This window comes from Xyrauchen texanus, chromosome 40 (genome assembly GCF_025860055.1).
Source record: "Xyrauchen texanus isolate HMW12.3.18 chromosome 40, RBS_HiC_50CHRs, whole genome shotgun sequence".
NCBI classification, from domain to species: domain Eukaryota; kingdom Metazoa; phylum Chordata; class Actinopteri; order Cypriniformes; family Catostomidae; genus Xyrauchen; species Xyrauchen texanus.
The window spans coordinates 19,183,813-19,196,302 of NC_068315.1; the positions used below are offsets into that span (position 1 = coordinate 19,183,813).

The 12,490-nt window shown below is 46.1% G+C and overlaps 1 non-coding gene across 1 annotated transcript; it reads right to left on the reverse strand.

Annotated features, from left to right (window-relative positions):
- Positions 1-12,278: 12,278 nt before the first annotated feature.
- On the reverse strand, positions 12,279-12,350 carry trnaq-cug (transfer RNA glutamine (anticodon CUG)). Its single transcript has one exon. It is a non-coding gene; the product is annotated as a tRNA-Gln (tRNA).
- Between the last annotated feature and the right edge of the window lie 140 nt (positions 12,351-12,490).

A 12,490-nucleotide genomic window follows, 5' to 3' on the forward strand; every position in this document is an offset into this window, starting at 1 on the left:
TTGCAAGAAGGACCCAGTCATTACACAGGAATTACTCTGTGACACGAGTGAGACGTTGTCGAGGAGGGCTGACTTGTTTTTATACCTCTTTTCCCCAAGGTCTCCAACAGAAGCAGATCTTCCCCCTCTACATTCCTTAGATACAGGGGCATTCCCTTGCAATGACTATCACTGATCAATGAGTATTAAAATTTCTACAACAATTCCCCGCTTTTTATCATTCAGATTACTCAGTCACAATAATAAAAAATAAGACAAATTTTAAGTCATATCATCACACTCACACTCTTTGATTTTCGCATAAATGATCACTCTCTTAAATATTTGTGAAATAACATTTGGAAAAAGTAAAAAAAGCTTAGGCTGTTTTTGTTTTGGGTTTTGTGGAGATAGTTCCTTAAGTATTAGCAAGCAAGTAAAGACTTTATCTGAAGCCGGGCTAAATGAGTAAACACTGTTACTGCACTTCTGACATAAAATCAGACCCTCAGTCACCTCAGTATAAACAAGAAATAGTGTACAGGTTAAGTAGGAAAAACACATCAGTTTAACATTTTGGTTATGTCAGCAGGCTATAAAAATACAAAGAATAAAAGTAGAATAAAATCCCTCATTTCAAACCCTCTCCTTGTACGTCATCTCGTAACATGGATGGCCGCTGCTTGTACAGTTGTCCGCTGTTCTGTCCTTCACGTTTATTCTGACCCTGCAGTCAGACCATCCTGCTTTAAACAGTCTCGCATTGTTCTTGAATTCTTCTCAGTTCGTACATTTTCACGATGATTACTGCTTGTGACCACACGATGGGGTTCACTCTGCACACAGGCCCTCTTATTCTCTGTGGTTGGCCTTGCTCTTCCACTGATAGTGGTACTCGGTGTTCAAACTTGACCTCTGCGTTTATTGACATTCACTCGGAACAATCTCCTCCTGTTGCTGATTCTCCTGCGATGTCGGCGGAACTTTCCTGCAGTGGTTGGCATGAACCCATGTAGCTCTCTCTGCGACCTTCACCGCCATGTGAGTCGTCAGTAGCACTTGGAATGGTCCCAGGAACCTTTTCGCTTTGCAGCTCTTTCTCCTCAGGTCACGAATCACAACGAAATCGCCAGGCCTGATTTTGTGCAGGAAGGTTTCAGCAACCTTTCCATGAGCAGCTTTCACCTGAACACAAACATTGGACAACAGAGAAGACATTTCTTTGCAATAATTCAACATGTCATTCTCACACAGATCTGTTGATGGAAGCCTTTGTCTCCCCCCCTATTCCCATGAATGGTGGTCTACCAAAGAGTATTTCAAATGGACTTAAATTTGTTTTGACTCTTTTTCTCTTTTCTCATTCTGGTGCAGAGGCGTTTCCAGCATTGAAGGACATCCGGGGCTTAGCCCAGACAATTTTATTTTCACACTAGCAACCACTTTTCTGTAGTCCAAAGCTGGTGAGAGGGTATTCTTTGAGTTTTGCTCTGGCTGGGCCTGTTTCTACAGTTCCTAAATCTTCCACTCTAGTACTATTCTCGACTAACTCATTCTCTCTCCTCCCTGAATCATCTGTGATGCAAAAGAACAGATACAGCACATAACACATTGCAAATCAGCTTCAAACAACTAATTCATCAAGTGCTACATATTTCAAATTCTAGACCAATACCATTGAAGAATATGTATTGGGAAGAGCAGATCAGTGGGATTTCCCTAAGATCTATCATAATTCTTGAATTTTCATGTACATTACAATAAAGTCATCACAAAAGAGTTATAGTGAGTAAAGTGAGGTAAAAAAAAATATTGAATATAAATAATTTATATTTTTTGACATAAATAGTCAAAATGATGTATAAGATCCTAAGTTAAAGCAATACATGAATAACTTTAGTCTAAGTTCATTGACACCATGGCTTCGAACTGTTTATAATTCTCATCATCTCTATGAGAATAATTAATCTGTCAAAATCCTTTCATTAGGAAAGGATTCATTGGGATAAACAATGTTTCACTTTTAACTTTCTCTAAAGTAAAGTGACTGATTAATTGTTAGCAGTTTCCATGCCTGATTCTGGCACAGCTGCTGCTGCTGCTGCTCCTCAGTCTGTAGCTCATATTTGCTACACTCTACAAAACCATTTAATCAAATCAAGGTGTATATTTACTACAAACTAATATAAAAAAAACAAGTCACACATACATTTTATGCTAATGCTTATTGGTTATCCTTAGCAAAAACAACACCTGATAAACAAGTAAAGTACACTCCGAACAGGACTCAAACCGTGGTGTCCGACGTGAGAGGCGAACACGCTAACAAAGAGCTACCAAGTTGCGTCAACCTACATTAGGAGGCTACAACATGTAATGGCAGTCTGTAGTGGACCTCTTGAGGTTTAGCCTACTGTGGGTGAAAGCCAGCAAGATGATGATCTTCAGACTTTAAGGACAAAAACAAATGTGAATTCTTACCCACTGACTTCTTTCGGAAAAATCCCCAAAGACTCATTAGCTTAATTTTTGCTACCTTTCCTGCTAACTGCTGTTAACTCGCCACTAAGTAACGTTAGTTGATGTCAACGACTGTGCAAGCTCCTCCCCTACCTGCTGCATATTCAACAGAGAGGAAGAAACGGAGTCGCCCATAGGCTACCGACAGCAAAGGAACTTATTCTATAGGCTAGATTATGCCTATGTCTATTTTTACAGGCTGTATGCAGTATGCAAAGCCAAAGCACAATGAAATAAGGCAACTTATGATTTCGGGGGTTTACATAGGCTATTGTCCGGTTTCATATTTGTCAGTGAACTTTTCAAAATACATTCGGGGCTACACTCAAAACATTAGGGGCTGAAGCCCCGGCAAAATCGGCTGCCGCCGCCTCTGTTCTGGTGTACATCAACACAATTGGGAGTGCTTTAACCCATGTGAGCCCAGTTTCCTCAAAGCACTTAGCCAATTTGTTCTTGATTGTTTGATTCTCCCTCTCAACAGCGCCTCCACTGGCAGCATGGTAACTGCAGTGTGTTCTCATGTCAATTTCCAAAAACTGACTCATCTGCTTTATTGCATTATTGCTTCATTGACAAAGTGTGTCCCATTGTCCGAGCTGATTTTTCTTGGAATTCCCCATCTCGGAACAATCTCGGTTAAGAGCTTTCGCTACTGCTGCCGAGTCTTGTTTCGAGGTTGGGAAGGCCTCAACCCATTTCGACCACATGTCAACCATCACCAGGCAGTATTTCTGTTTCCCACAAGGGGTTAACTCGATGAAATCCATCATCAGATACTCAAAAGGCCCCCCTGATGGTGGTTGAGATACTATAGGTGTTTTTATCCCTCTTGCCACGTTATGTGTGTTACAAATGACACATCTTTTGCAAAAATGTTCAGCAAATATCGTGAAACCCTTTGTAAACCACAATTCTTTCATTTGCGCAACCATCCCCGCTTTTGATACATGGTCTAACCCGTGTATCAACTTTCCATAATGAGGAAAGAACTGTTTGGGTAAACAAGGCATACCATCACAGCTCATCCACACATTCTCCTTAAAACTACAGCCAGCCGCCTTCCACTTGTTTTTCTCCTCGCCTGTGGAAAAAGTTTGCATGCTCTGTAAACAAGAAGAAATGTCAAGTTTATTGTCAGATATCAAAGCACACGTAGTTTCTTTTGTCTCCATCGCTGCCGCGGCCTTCGCTGCCGCGTCTGCTCGTGCGTTTCCTGTTGAGACTGAACTGTTATCGTTAGTGTGCGCTGCGCATTTGCAAATCGCGACCTTGTCTGGTAAAAGAATGGCCTCCAGAAATTTTCTGTGCTTCCATAAAGCACCAAAATCGTGTGTTAACCCAAAGGCATAACGCGAATCTGTGTAAATTGTCACACATTTGTCTGTCATAAGTTTACATGCTTCTGTTAAAGCAACCAGTTCAGCTGCCTGAGCTGAATAATTTGATGGCAGTTTGCCAGATGTTACGACCTCAAATTCAGTGGTTATCGTGTAACCAACCTTATTCTTTCCTGTTTGTGGATCTTTGGAAGCCGACCCATCCACAAAGAGGATATTGTCACAATTGTCTAATGGCGTGTCTAATAGATCTGGATGCGGTGTGCACATCTATTCAAGCGCTGACAGACAACGGTGATGTTCCTCCATCCTGCTCTCAGCCATCGGGCTGTAGATAAATGTGACGTTCTCTGTTGCAAAATCATGGAGACTGCGTTTGGAACCATCAAAGTTAAATCAGAATACCCAACAAATTCCCTGGATGCCAGTACTGCCAGTTCAGCAGCCGCCACAGACCTCAAACAGTGTGGTAGACCTGCTGCTACTGCATCAAGTTTGGTTGAAAAATATGCCACAGGTTGCAGTCTGTCAGCCCAATCTGTTGCTTTCATGCATTCTCTCACAAAAGGGCCCAGATCTGCCCACAGCTGCTCTTTGGCCTTGAACCCCCCGTAAGGGTCAAATTCTATTCACACATTAAATCTCTGGCCATTAGAGGTACCGGACAAGCTGGTGAACACAGAAACGCATGTTTAAATGTTTTCCCCTTCTCCGTCTCACACTACAAGGGCACTGTGAATTTTTCAGAAATCAAATGGCCCGAGGCCAAAGTGCTCTCATGCGCTGAACCTGTCAATTTTGGTACACATGGCAAGTCACATGGTCGTATCGTAAAATTGCATGCCCCAGAATCTACCAAAAAAATCTACTAATGTCTCATCAACTAACATTTGATATCTCTGCATTTGTAAAAACCCTGAACTTTTGTACATTCTCAAACATTTATCCAAAACATTATCACATAAAGTTTCATCAGTCACACTCAAAGGTTTGCAAGCATTGTCTTCATTGCAGAGAGCAGTATGTAAATCAGTGTATGTGTGCGTGTTGTATGTGTGTGTGTGGTTAAAAAATGTTCACTTCCCTTTTCTGTAGCCGGCAGCTGATCACCCTCGGCTCGACCCCCTCCTCGCTGCTCTCTGCTCTGCTTGCTTCAGTCTGCCTTTTCCTTCCCGGACAGTCTGTAGCCCAGTGTCCCTCTTGTTTGCACAGTTTGCATTTCGTGCATTCTCTGAACTCATGGTCGTCAGTCCCATACAAGCCGCAATTCCACTTCCGCTGGTTTCTGTAGCCTCTCTTCTTTTTGTCGGCCCATTTCTGCTGCGGTTTAGATGTGCTGACATTAGATTGTAGTCACACAACTGTCAGCTGAAGATCTTTCTCCCCCTTTGCCTTGACTTTGTCTTTCTTTGTCAGCAGCTGTTCCTCTGCGTGCACAGCGTGCGCCAGGGTGGAGGTCAGCCACCCACTCTTCCATTCAATGTAACTTGCTTTCACCGCTTGCTCGATCTCAGGTCTCAGTCCATTCAGGAAACAACTTCACTGTCCGAGTCGGGAGGAGCTGCTTGTGGTGCTTGTCTTCTGGGCGGAGAGCAGTCGAGGTCGGGGTTTATTTTCAGGGCTTTCAGCTCCGCCACGGGATAGTGATGATTATACGCCGGCGGCGCTGGCACAATCGCCATTGCATGTGGGGAAACACAAACATACTTTTCATTAGTCGGTTCTGGTGGTGCTGACACACAAACAGATATTTCACACATTTTATTTTAGTTTTTTCCTACACTTTTCAATCCTACATGCTAATTCTTTCTGCATTTGCTTTCGTTCTCTTCTATCTGCTTCCTTAAGCCAACAGCCCACTGTCTGTTCACATTTTTTACACACATGTTGAACGCAGCCACAACAACCTCTTTGTGCCTCGCTGCCCTGTTCCACTGATTCTCACACCACTCTCAGTCTAGTCGTGCTCAGTGTTCCCTCCCTGGGGAAATCATGGTATTTGATCAGTTTCTCTATGTCCTGCATACATTTTCTCCTATAGTTGTTTCTCATTTGACAGAAAACCGGTGTATCAAATCTGGCAAGCTTGCTTTGAGTCCTCGTCAGCCACGGTGCGCGAGCCAGAGCCCACGCATGTTACTGTGAGCGAGCCAGAGCCCACGCATGTCACTGTGAGCGAGCCTGAGTCCTCGTCAGCCACGGTGAGCGAGCCTGAGCCCTCGACCATCCCCGAGCCACCGCCGATAGCCTCAAACGTCAATGAGCCAGTGCCTGTAGCCTCAGATGTCCGTGAGCCAGCGCCTGTAGCCTCGACCGTCCCTGAGCCAGCGTCTGTAGCCATGACCGTCCAAGCGCCAACGCCTCCCGAGCTTTCCAGAGCTCTGCCTCCCGAGCTTTCCAGAGCTCCCCCTTCCGAGCTTTCCAGAGCTCCGCCTTCTGAACTTTCCAGAGCTCCGCCTTCCGAGCTTTCCAGAGCTCCGCCTTCCGAGCCTCCCGAGATTTCCAGAGCTCCGCCTCCCGAGATTTCCAGAGCTCCGCCTTCCGAGCTTTCCAGAGCTCCGCCTACCGAGTCTTCCAGGGCTCCTCTCGAGCTTCCCAGAGCTCCGCCTCCCGAGTCTTCCAGGACTCCGCCTCTCAAGTCTCTCGAGCCTTCCAGGGCACCGTCTCTCGAGCCTTCCAGGGCTCCGCCTCTCAAGTCTCTCGAGCCTTCCACGGCTCCGCCTCCCGAGCCTCCTATGGCCCTGCTCCAAGAGACACCAGAGCCTCCTACAGCTCCACCTCTCAAGTCTCTCGAGTCTTCCAGGGCTCCTCCTCCCGAGCCTCCTAGGGTTCCGCCTCTTCAGTCTCTCGAGTCTTCCAGGGCTCCTCCTCCCGAGCCTCCCAGGGCTCCTCCTCTCGAGCCTTCCAGGGCTCCGCCTCTCAAGCCTCTCGAGCCTCCTAGGGCTCCGCCTCTCAAGTCTCTCGAGTCTTCCAGGGCTCCTCCTCCCGAGCCTCCTAGGGCTCCGCCTCTCCAGTCTCTCGAGTCTTCCAGGGCTCCTCCTCCCGAGCCTCCCAGGGCTCCGCCTCTCAAGTCTCTCGAGTCTTCCAGGGCTCCTCCTCCCAAGCCTCCCAGGGCTCTGCCTCTCAAGTCTCTCGAGCCTTCCAGGGCTCCGCCCCCAAGCCTCTTGAGTCTTCCAGGGCTCCTCCTCCTGAGCCTTCCAGGGCTCCGCCCCTCAAGTCTCTCAAGCCTTCCAGGGCTCCGCCTCTCAAGCCTCTCGGGCCTTCCAGAGCTCCGCCTTCTGAGCGTCCTTCGGCTCTTCTCCCCGAGCCTCCTTCGGCTCCGCCTCCCAAGCCTCCTACGGCTCCACCTCCCGAGCCTCCTACGGCTCCGCCCCAGAGACTCCCGAGCCTCCTACGGCTCCGCCTCCCAAGCCTCCTACGGCTCTTCTCCCAGAAACTCCTGAGCCTCCTACGGCTCTACTCCCAGAAACTCTAAAGCCTCCTATGGCACCAGCTTCCTCGGCTCCGCCTCCTGAGCCTTCCTCGGCTCCGCCTCCAGAGCCTCCTACAGCTCTGCCTCCCGAGCCTCCTATGGCTCCGCCTCCCGAGCCTGCTTCGGCTCCGCCTCCAGAGCCTTCTAGGGCTCCACCTCCAGAGCCTTCCAGGGCTTCGCCTCTAGAGCCTCCTACGGCGCCACCTTCCTCGGCTCCGCCTCCTGAGCCTTCCTCGGCTTCGCCTCCCTCTGCTCCGCCTCTAGAGCACCCTACGTCTCCGCCTCCTGAGCCTTCCTCGGCTCCGTCTCCTGAGCCTTCCTCAGCTCCGTTCCCAGAGCCTTCCAGGCCTCCGCCTCTAGAGCTGCCTACGGCGTCACCGCCCTCGGCTCCACCTCCTGAGCCATCCTCGGCTCCGCCTCCTAGGCCTCCCTCGGCTCCGCCACCAGAGCCGCCCTCGTCTTCGCCTCTAGAGCCTCCTGCGGCACCACCTCCCTCTGCCCTGTCTCCTGGGCCTCCCATGGCACCGCCCCTGAGCCTCCAGAGCCTCCCTCAGCGCCGCCTTCCGAACCTCCAAAACCTCCTTCAGTCCCGCCTCCTGGGCCTCCAGGGCATTCCTCAGCTCCGCCCCCCATGGCTCAAAAGCCTCCCCCGGCTACGCCTTCTACGGCTCCGCCCCCCCGGACCGGTCCCTATCCTGCGGCCACCTCCCAGGTCCCCCAGGCCTACCCACATCCCGTGGTCAACTTCCAGGCCCCCAGGATCGGCCCCTGTCCTTCGACTGCCTCCCAGGTCCCCAAAACCAGTCTTCGCCCAGTGGCCGTCTCCCAGACCTCCTGAACCGGTCCCCTTTTCTTGTCTGCCCCTTGCTGCCCCCTGGACTGTCTGTCTGCCCCTCGTTGTCCCCTGGACTGTCTGTCTGCCCCTCGTTGCTCCCTGGACTGTCTGTCTGCCCCTCGTTGCCCCCTGGACTGCCTGTCTGCCCTTCGTTGCCCCCCTTGGTCTGTCTGCCCACCACAAGCTCCCCCCCCAGTCAATGGACATTTCTTCTTGTTTTATGTGATGTTTCTTTTGAGCGTCTGGAATCCGCTCCTTTGAGGGGGGACTCTGTAATGATTACCGTGTCTTGTCTCACCGTTGTCCTTTGTTTGTCATTTTTGTCACTTTTCTAACTCCTTAGTTTTTCACTTTTGTCACCCTTGTACTTCCATAGTTTTCTTGTCAGCCTTCGTGTGCTCTGTTCATTGTTTTCACCTGCCCTCGTTAGTTGTATTTGGTTTTAGTTTATCACCCTGTTATCTTGTTTGAGTTCTGTTTGTTCATTGGTTCCCGTCTTCTTATGTCCATGTATTTAAACCCTGTCTGTTTGTTCAGTCTCTGTCGGTCGTTGTTTGTTAATGGATGTATTTGTTAGCTCCCTGTTTCCAGCCCGAGTTCCCTGTGACTACTCTCTCATTCGTGGTTCCTGTTCCCTGTTCCCCTTGTTGATGTCCCCGTGTCCTTCCAAGGTTCTGTCTCTGTTTTCCCATTGTGGACCTTTCTTTTGTTCCCGTGTTTTGTTTATTTATTGTTTCAATAAAGCCGCGTTTGGATCCTACCTTCTGTCTGCCTTCTCCTGATTTCCCACATCGTGACAATAAGGGTGCACTCCCTAGTGCTTTGTTAATTACGGTTTACTCCAAATCTTTCTCTGAAGTACGTTCCAGCGCTCAGTATTTTATCTAACCTAATTAAAAAATGTTTGCGAGAACTCAGTCTCTGTTTAGAAAACCTCTTGACCTGTTCGTAGGTCTCAGTTTCTGCTCGAGAACCTCTTGTACTCACACTACAGAAAACAGTCTCAGCCACTATGTTCACTCACTCTTATACCAAAAGAAAATAATTTAGTCATCTCTTACCAGAGATATTTGGGTTGCCACGGGTTTGTTTTCATTTGATTCCAGTGGAGTTTCTCCTGGCCCTGATGCGGTCGGTCCCTCTCTGAAGCTTACGAGGTAGAGCTGAAACTTCTCAGTCCAGGTGGCCAAACACCGTCCGCTCTCAGGTCCAGAAGGCACTTCCAAGGAATCCCACTATTCTGACACCAAATTGTTGTGGCAAAAAAATTATTAACCAACCATTATCACTGCGTAAGAGACACTCTGAATAAACCAGTCTTTTAAAATAATTTATTCTTGCAAGAAGGACCCAGTCATTACACAGGAATTACTCTGTGACACGAGTGAGACGTTGTCGAGGAGGGCTGACTTGTTTTTATACCTCTTTTCCCCAAGGTCTCCAACAGAAGCAGATCTTCCCCCTCTACATTCCTTAGATACAGGGGCATTCCTTTGCAATGACTTTTACTGATCAATGAGTATTACAATTTCTACAACAGGGTCTTGATGCGACAACTGAATAACACAGGCGGCATGACGATGATAAATGATTACTGCAAGAGTTAAATTAACATACAGGTGGACATCAACATTTCTAAATTGCACAAATAAAAAATAGGCCTACATATAAATCTCTGGCTTGCTTTTGCTCACATGTTAATGATGCCGAGATCTACTTTTATATTTAATTTAATCACTGAGAAGGTTTACCTGGAAAATTAGTAGCACCAAACATCACAAGCAGCCTCAAGAATGGACACAGAGTAGCCATATAACACTTTTCCTTGAGCAGAATATAGCACTACAGATTGCTAAATTTGTTCAAAGGTGAAAGCGAGAGAGAAAGTGCACTTGCGTGCATGGTTGCCAGATTCCACAAAATAAGTATAACATTAGGCGGAATATTTCCAATTTGCTCAAGTATTAATCTCAAACTGGGGGTGTTGCGTCTCTTATCTGAGCATGGTAAACGCTTGTGGAAATGCGTTACATCCCAATGCAAGTTAACTGAAATATCCAATGGGAAAAAAAACGCTTTTACCATAAATGAGCCACGGGCTACATTAAACCATGTGGAGGGCCCGATCCAGCCTGCGTTCCGTAAATTGCCCATGTCTGAGCTAGACTGTAAGGTGTGTAAGTGCCCGACAAGACAGCCACAACTATGGCAAGTGTTACAGGAAGTGTGGGGTGAAATGTCACCCGAGGATCTGGACAAACTGACAGCTAGAATGGCAAGGATGTGCAAAGCTGTCATTGCTGCACTTGGAGGATTTTTTTATGAGAACTCTTTGAAGTAGTTTAAAAAGTTTTCAACATTTTGAAATTGTAATAGTAATTTTTCATGTTATTAATGTCCTGACTATACATTGTGATCAGTTCAATACCCCTTTTGTGAATAAAAGTACCAATTTCTTTCCCTAAAGATATCCAATCTGTACATTATTCCAAACTTTTGGCTGCCAGTGTATATACACCGATCAGCCACAACATTAAAACCACCTGCCTAATATTGTGTAGGTCCCCCTTGTGCCACCAAAACAGTGCCAACCCACATCTCTGAATATCATTCCGAGATTATATTCTTCTCACCACAATTATACAGTGTGGTTATCGGAGTTACCATAGACTTGTTCAGGCTGGTTTGAACTGACAAAGTGTCTCCATTCACAGTACTGCTCACTGGTTGTTTCTGGCACCATTCAAAGTAAATTCTAGAGACTGCTGTGTGTGAAAATCCCCAGAGATCAACAGTTACAGAAATACTCAAACCAGCCCATCTGGCACCAACAATCATCCATGCAATTATCTAATCAGCCAGTCATGTGGCAGCAGTGCATTAAATCATGCAGATACAGGTCAGGAGCTTCAGTTAATGTTCACATCAACCATCAGAATGGGGAAAACATGTGATCTCAGTGATTTTGACTGAAGCATGATTGTTGGTGCCAGACAGGCTGGTTTGAGTATTTCTGTAACTTCACAACAGTCTCTAGAATTTAATCAGAATAGTGCCCAAAACAAAAAACAACAAGTGAGCAGCAGTTCTGTGGATGGATATATATATATATATATATATATATATATATATATATATAAATATACAGTACAGCCGCTCCCTATACACTTACTACGCAGTCTGCGTTGGGCACCATCTCCCTCGGGGGGCACCATCTTACCCTAGGAGGGCACTAGAAACTCCACTGGCTGCCCTTACTCGCACGTTATATGTTATTCAAGGACCCGAAAGCAGTTACGGAACACAGACGATCGATTCATGCTCATATCACACGATCACACAACATTCACACACACACATGCACACATACACACATGTGTGTGTGTGTGTGTGTGCATGTTTTAGTGGAAATAAATTGTTTAAAGTTTTGTCCCCTTATATATCAACCTTGTTACCATCATAACTCCCCCTTTTTAAAATAATACAATTCTGTAAAAAACAAACAAACAAAATCTCATAATTACATGATCCTTTCTGTATAATGTTAAATCTACAAGTACAGTGCATGTGTCTCCTCTTTTTCTTTTGGTAGGTTTGTCAGAAGGGAACAATCCTACATTGTCATCACTGTTACCATGATTTTGTACAGAAAACATCTTATAATTATAAAGTGGATATTTGTAGGAATTGCAGCATTAATTTATATTTCTTATAAACATTTTGCAGTGTCATGACCTTGAGCATAAATAATAATGGTTAAATGAACTGTAAAACTGTCATCCTTATTACATTTCTAAATGCATCGCCATATCCCAGCATACATTAAACATATTTAGATGTAGCTTGAGATAGCACGGTACAAATGTTTACACTTAAGACATTCTTAGTCTAATATAATGTTTAAAATCTTTTTGGAGAAAATAAAAAAACTTTTAAAATGGAAAAGGCCCTGAGTTCATGGAACGACCGTCAAGTCAATGTAATGAAGAGGGTTTACCAGAACCGTTGCAACGAAATCAATTAATTTTCAATAGCCTTAACATCGAGTGCTTTTCCTTGCCACGGTTTTACCGGGGCTACTGCCGCACAGTTTCTGTATTGTTGAGCACTATTCAATCGAAAAGAAAAACTCAGGTTCCACCGAGATTTGAACTCGGATCGCTGGATTCAGAGTCCAGAGTGCTAACCATTACACCATGGAACCGCGATGCTGCAGCTCTATTTAATAAGGGTTTTTATTCCGTATTATTTCCGTATTCAAACATATCTGAATTGTTTGTGAAACATAAAGCTTTTTTATTAACTACAGATTATATTTACATACGATCACGAGTGTACACGTTC